Source organism: Ammodytes marinus (genome assembly GCF_949987685.1).
Source record: "Ammodytes marinus genome assembly, chromosome: 20".
NCBI lineage: Eukaryota > Metazoa > Chordata > Actinopteri > Uranoscopiformes > Ammodytidae > Ammodytes > Ammodytes marinus.
The window spans coordinates 7,671,657-7,678,738 of record NC_137224.1 but is presented as its reverse complement, the minus strand read 5'-3'; positions in this window follow the sequence as shown (position 1 = coordinate 7,678,738).

The following is a 7,082-nucleotide window of genomic DNA, read 5'->3' as shown; positions in this document are numbered from 1 at the left end:
TGGTTGAGATCAGGGCGATAAAGCAGGCACAACCTCAATAAAACCCCATACAATGGAGTAAAATAAATATTAAATTAAAGCAGAGGCAATACTGGTCTGAACTGCTGCAGGAATTTGAGAACAAAAGCTTCTTTGTTCAGTTTATTATTATACAATCACTGCCCCGTGATACATTCCCAATCATTTTCATCTCTTGCCTCGACGTATCAACACATATAATCATCTTGTATTGGAACTTGCAAATGACTTGTGAGTGTGCGCAGCCACGTTTATATATTAAAATTGCTTCGTGGGCCTAGTTTGGCCTTTTCGGTTTGAAGTTAATATCAAAATCATAATCTCATAGTCTCATCTCTGACTGTCCACAGAGGGGAGGTTTGTGGTGTCAAACATTGTCACCAGTGCATATTTCTCTTTTCTCTTTAAACGTTATACCCTGCATTTCATGTTCTTTAATCGCCTTTAGGCATTAAGCTTACCAAACAGGCAAATGCAGTAGGGGAAATTAGCAACTGCTTATTTTTTTGTTGTCATTATGCATATTGCTGCTGCAAGACCCGTGTTAATGTCTTCAGCCTTTTGTCATGGACTGAAATACAGGCCCTCTTCAGGTCCACTGAATGCTTCAAGTGGTTCCTAAAGCCTTTGCGTCTACCATTGTCATTTTCACCTAATGCACCTGAAGAGCTCCACTGTGTGTGAGAGAGGAGTCACTGAGGGCTTTCAGGTCCTCTCTTAAGTGTAGCTAGGCATCAGAGTTCATACTTGGGGGGGGCTTAGCTACTATTGTATAGAAGGCTAATTGACCTTAGTAGTAAGGAACAAACATAATCTGGAGAATGATAGTGGTTTGAGATTCATGCATTTACCAAAACCAGACTGCAACGTACAAGCAGATGATATTCTGCTTTTAATACTGTGAAAAAAAATTATGATATTTCCATTTTCAATCTTTCATATCAAATATCTAATTTGCAGAACTAATGACGACATGTCATCGCCCCCACCTCTTGCGCACTCATTTTTGCTCACTTCCTTTAAATTATTAACATGAGAGATTCTCCATATGCTCTCTGAGTATTCTTGTCCATTCGTTTTGGTGAGATAGAATTAGCATTTTCCGCAGTGAAGAGTATAAAAGCTTAACTGGCCCAATCAAACCAGGTGATTTAAATCCTGTCTAATCAAGATGTTTAATTGGGGTTGCAGCTGGATGACCCTGAAGTAAATGGTCTGAAAAGGTTCCTGGGACTCGATAGGTTGCATAATTAGGACCATTTCAGTCGAAAAAAAAAGAGGCTGGGTTGAAAGGTTTAAAAAATAAGACTGTAAAGAATGGGGGTGTAATAAAGCTTTTGTTATATTGCTGAATAAAAAAATATTTAAAAAAACGTACAACTTAAAAAAATACCTAGTGATGTAATGAACCCAGTTAAACCCAGGCTCACAAACAAAGTGTAAAAAACTGTTTGGGTTATCGACCCCGTAGAGCCATCTTTGTGACTGGCATGCCTCAGTTATTAGTTTTGCCATATGAAGAGGTAATTTGTATGCTAAAGTTTAATTGTTCAATTATCACTGGATGGGAGAGGAGGCCTTGGTGCAATTTCATCATGTCGGAAAACAGTGTTGAACCCCTCGTGCCGCATATTCTAATAGTCGGCAATTATGGAGAGGGCCCTCTTACAAAGTCGACTGATGCAGGCTGGCCCCGCTGTAAAGCCTTTAGCTACCTGCCCGGTGCAGTCGTTGGTAGTGAAGAGTTGTTCTCTTCTGAACCAGCCAGGCTCTCAATGTGGAAAAGGACCTTAACTAGCTGCTGACAGAACGCATAAACACCAACTGTATAAGTGCTGCGGAGCACAACATGTTAAAACAACGTTATTACAAAGTAAACAAGGGAAGGCAATAGTTCAGCATGCATTATTATAAGGAAGTCCCCGCAAGGAAACATGATTACTTTTGTTTCTTTGTGCTATTAACAGGGATAGAGATGACTTCACATAGACAATGATCATAGGCATTTTTCATACTGACCTATATGAAGTCTAAAATAAAAATGTTAATGCCTAGTGCCCCAATTTGCATTTAATTGTGGGGCGTTTTGCTTGTTAATGTCCCACAAATGCAGCTTTCACTGAAGCATATAAATGAACAACTTATTTGATGTTACATGTAGGAAGTAGGTTAATTTAAAATAAGTGTGTCTCTTTCTATGATACTCATATTCTGGGAGTGTTGGATGTGTGTGTAATTTATCAAGTAATTACAGCTCCACAATCAGTTAATGATGACCTGGGTGGATGGCCAATGATTATGGACCTTTTGTTGCTTTTCAGAGGCCCAGATGGGAACCTAAGGGGACACAAAGGGGCCCCTTCACTGTCACACAGCAGCTTTTCAAGATTCTCATTATTGCTCTTAATGGAACCATATGTGTTCGATTTGAAATGAGGGTGACATGATGTCTTTTATAGAGAAATGGTCCACTCTATTAAAGGCCACTCTGTTCTCAACAACAATACATTTAGATTATCTTTGCCTTTTTATACACAAAAATGGACAGAACTATGGAATCTTCTTATTCTATTTATTAACATTACTCATAAACAACTAAATGTCTCAATTTTATTTATAGCTACTTATAGGTGTCTTTGTAAAGATGAAAAGTAAAAAATGTATTTAAATTAATGCCAAGTGATTTTTAATGATAATTCCAAACACCAGTTTTTAAATTTTATTAATTTGAAATTTTGGCCATTGCTCAAGGTTAAAGTATTGCATGAATGTTTCTCACATTTTCTTTATTATTAAAACAAACACTTTCAGTAGATTTTACAGCCTTGGTGAAGCTTAATGTGTTTTCTAGTTTACAGCTTTTGAGGCGAAAGGGGACCATTTTAGCTTAGGTGATGATACACTATTACAATTCTTTTTCGCTTAAACAACATAGCAGCGACAGAGAGAGCCCCTTTGATGAGTGATTTGTAAAACCAGAGGTACAACAGCAGGCATTTCCAGCTCCCCCCAAACAGAAAATTCCCCTTTCATGTTCCTCCAACTTGGTACTCACAATCTGAAACAAGGGTGCAATTGTGGTTGTCACCAAACAATGACATTTTTTCTTTCGTCCACTCTCTAAATTCCCCATATCATCTCTACACAGGCGAGCAATTTGTCTGTCATGAGGTATGGGGCATCAGCCCGCTCCGGGCCTATTTCACTGACAACACCGTTATTAGCGGTAAGCCGAGCCACTGGTAAAATGAATCTGCCTACTGTTCAGGAGGCCGGGGCTCTTTTCAGCGATTAATTTGATAAATATATTAATTATGAATCTGGATGACAGTACAATCAGATGGTCAGGCTTCCAGACTTGGCCTTTCGTGATAAGTCGGCTTTGAGATTGGGTCTCCTCGGGTTTCAGGAGCTGTCATCCCCGGGGCTCAGCCTCTTATCAGCACCTGACCCATTCACTCCGTAATTTCCTGTGTGTTGTAATTAAATGGAGGCTTTCTGATTGCAAGTGACTCTCTTTAAGAGGCACGTCTTGGGTTTCAGGTGAAAGGGATGCTCAATGGACTGGCTGTCTCCTCTGCCCTCTGTAGGACTGTATATGCACTGAATGGCCTTTTTACACATCAGAAGCTACTTGTCTTGTGAAATCTTGTTTATGTTGAATAGGAACCCCTTCCAATCCTGTTTAAACATCTACAATGTATGTCTCTCTTTGCATATTACAATGCATAGATGAGTAATTAACAAACCGGTTTGTCTCATAACCAAACAATCCTAAAACAAACAACAATGATTACTTCACATCTGGACAAACAATTATAATAGAGACTTTTTTTCTTCTTCCGTCCATGCCATACCTGGCATCATTCCATATTAAACACGAAACCAGGAACCAATCAGTTATACAAAACCTTTATTTGCTGTACCTGAATGATGGTCTGCTTATTGCTACGCTGGTATCTGTTGGCTAACGCTTACAGGTTTATGAAATGCCCTGCTGGGTGCTGACAGTTGATTATGTATATTTACAGTATTGAGCTGACTCTGCCCATCCATCTCCGCTTGGATACTGTTACAGGCCTGGCAGACATACATCCTGAGCCTGGAAGGGGAGGGCCTGCAGCAGCAGTCTGCCATCAGTATAGCCTGACAAACGCCTACAAGGCAGTGGTTGTGTTAAACAAAATAAAGTACAAATGATGCTAGAAGTGCCTCAGGAACAGAAAAATTATTTGCATTGTTTTTGTATTTTCCTGCTGCTTTAACGATCAATACATTGTTCATAATCAGCTGGGAATAGCAACATTGATCAATAACTTTGTAACTTGAAGAGTAATGATGGAGGAACCAGAGCTAAGATATAACCCTCCTTAACCTAGGCCTATTGAAAGAAAATATTTAAATGAAAAAAACTGCATTCCATTATTCTCTCTGAAATTTACATCTTTTTGAAAACAAGAGTTTGCCAAAATGACAATCTGTATTTCATCTTTAGTAAAAAGTTAAGCCAGACAAGGAGCGAGGGCCACCTTCCATTAACACACGTTTACACAGTTAACATGCGATCATTTCTACTTTAATTCACCAGCAGTAAAACGCTCATTCTCTAGAAAGGGATCCAATGAAAACCCAAATTAGCTCGACTGTGTCGCCTCTGAAGGCATAAAAGGTTGTCCCTGCCAACCTCTTTCACTTCTCTCTCTGGTATATCACTGAGGCCTATAATTAAAACCACGGTTTTTCAGACGGCTGGTGGGCGCCATTAATTCAGCGAGTGGAGCCATTATGGAGGTTGTGGCTCCCAGGGTGGCACTGGGGAAGAGGTGGGGCAGTGGCTTTTCAACAGTAATGGCCCCCGTGTGCGCCGGCTATTAATCTCAACAAGGAGTGAAGTGGCTTCATTCCAGCTGCAGTAGCAGGACAACCCGCTCCCAAATACACTGTGTAGATTAAATGGCATTTTGTATTTGGCCCTTTAATCTGACTTGTGACGTTTAAATAGGTTCTCTCAGTGGGCACACATTTACTTGCCATTGCTTTGTCCATACAATCAGGGGTATTGTTCCATTTCAAACACTCAGAATACATAGCCCATTTATTTCACAGAGAAACCTGCAGTGTCTATGGGGAAGTGCAAATGTTTGGACAGAAACTGACACAGCACCTTGTTATGTCTTGTAGAATTAATTTAAAAAAAAAATGTGTCAGCTTGTCAAAAGGCCTCTTGGCTATGAGCCCAGAGGCCATATGTTGGCCACCTGTTGCTTACTATCAAAGCTGTCTGATAATGCATATATCTATGACAAGCAGGACATGCAATTTACAACTGCCACTCAATAGGACGTGGACTATAAATAGCAGGAAAAACTACATAGGCCTAGTAGATTAAATAGAAGCACCGACTTTGCTTTGCCACAAGGAGGAACCACTCACTAAATTTTGCAGCAGTTGTAGTCCATTGGTCACGAGGGAACACCAGCTCAACAGAGGCTTTGAGTCTGTTTGTAATACTGCAGGGCTTCACCAGATGACAGGAGTGCATGGGTTTTAATGGCTGAGTTTGTGTCGTCATGACAATGCACTTCCAAGATGATCTCCATTCTGAGCCAACTACCTGAACAAACAGCAGAGCTGCTCCACAGCTTGTGCTTTTTCAATCAAGCCCAACAGTGACTGCTAAGCTGTATATAATATGATTTATGAACAAGAGTATAAATCATTCAATGTTTAGGGGGGTCTATCCCAATGACAACAAGCTAAATCACATTCCTTCAGACTTAATTGAGCTTATCCGTAAGAGATCTGTTTCAGTCACCAGAGCCTCATACAACACATAACTAAAAGAAACTGTTACCTTAACGATCCATTTACTGTTAAATCACTGCGAGTGAGCTGACACCAGAGGTTAATTGCCATCTCCTGCAAGCATCACCATGCCACTAGGGAAGAAAACAAATTACACTCTCATATTCATGTAATCGTGTCGATACAGAATTAATTTTCTTGCGCCGACATCTTCTATCATTCTATTGTTGCGTTCTTTTTCATGCTGGCAACGCTAAGACGGAAATAAAAAGAATAATTACGCATTAGCTTTTCTAATTAAGGTTTCTCTCAAAAGTGATGGAATTGTTTTGGGATTTATTAAATTACTGTGAAATCACATTAGTGGGGCAAATTAATCCTCGCAGTGAAGTAGAGCAGTGGATGAGGAAATTGACATTTCAACACAAAGCAGGGGATGAGCATAAAACAGTCACACTGCAGGTGGTTAAGCTCTGATGATTATCAAGGATGGAGGCAGCTCAAGCAGCTCTTGTTTAACAACTCACATTCACAGGTGTGCAAATGTATCCATATAGCAGTAAAACATCCATAACAAAAAAATACAGAAAAGCAATTCTCAATTTCATAATTCTTTTTTTCATCTCAGAGAGGCAAAATAAGTGTCCCTGGCTCATCAGTGCTCCTGCACTTTGATTTATCCTCACACCGACATACTGTGCAGCGGTACCGTTGCCTCCCATCAATGTATTTTCCAGGCATAACACCGTGCAAATGCCCAAAGGTATGCATCCCAGATAAAATCTCATTTCCTGAGTGCACCAAAGCATGGCAAAAACATTACTTGAGAATACATGATACAGTTGTAAATTGGCTTAAACTCAGTTACATAGTGCAGCACTACTTTAGCTTGATATGTACATGTGTAGGGTAGCCTACACACTATAAAGAAAATGTTTGACATTTTGGGAAAAGCCCTTTTTTGGTTTCTTGCAGGGAGTTAGCTGAGAGTAAAGAACAAGAGTAAAGAGGCAATTAGCTTCTCTAACACTTCCTAATTAGGCTGCTTTGTTTGTGTAATCCATACACAAAAGAGTTATTTTATGTTCTTGAAACTGTAAATAAAACACACACCGGGTGAAGTATACACCGGCCTCTGTGTGTTCCACCATTTGGCCAATCCTTACAAGGCGGAGTGGTCGAATTAAGCTTTGAGATTTTGGCAGATTACTTGCAGAGCTAGATAAACTATTTCCACCTACTTCTAGTCTTTATGCTAA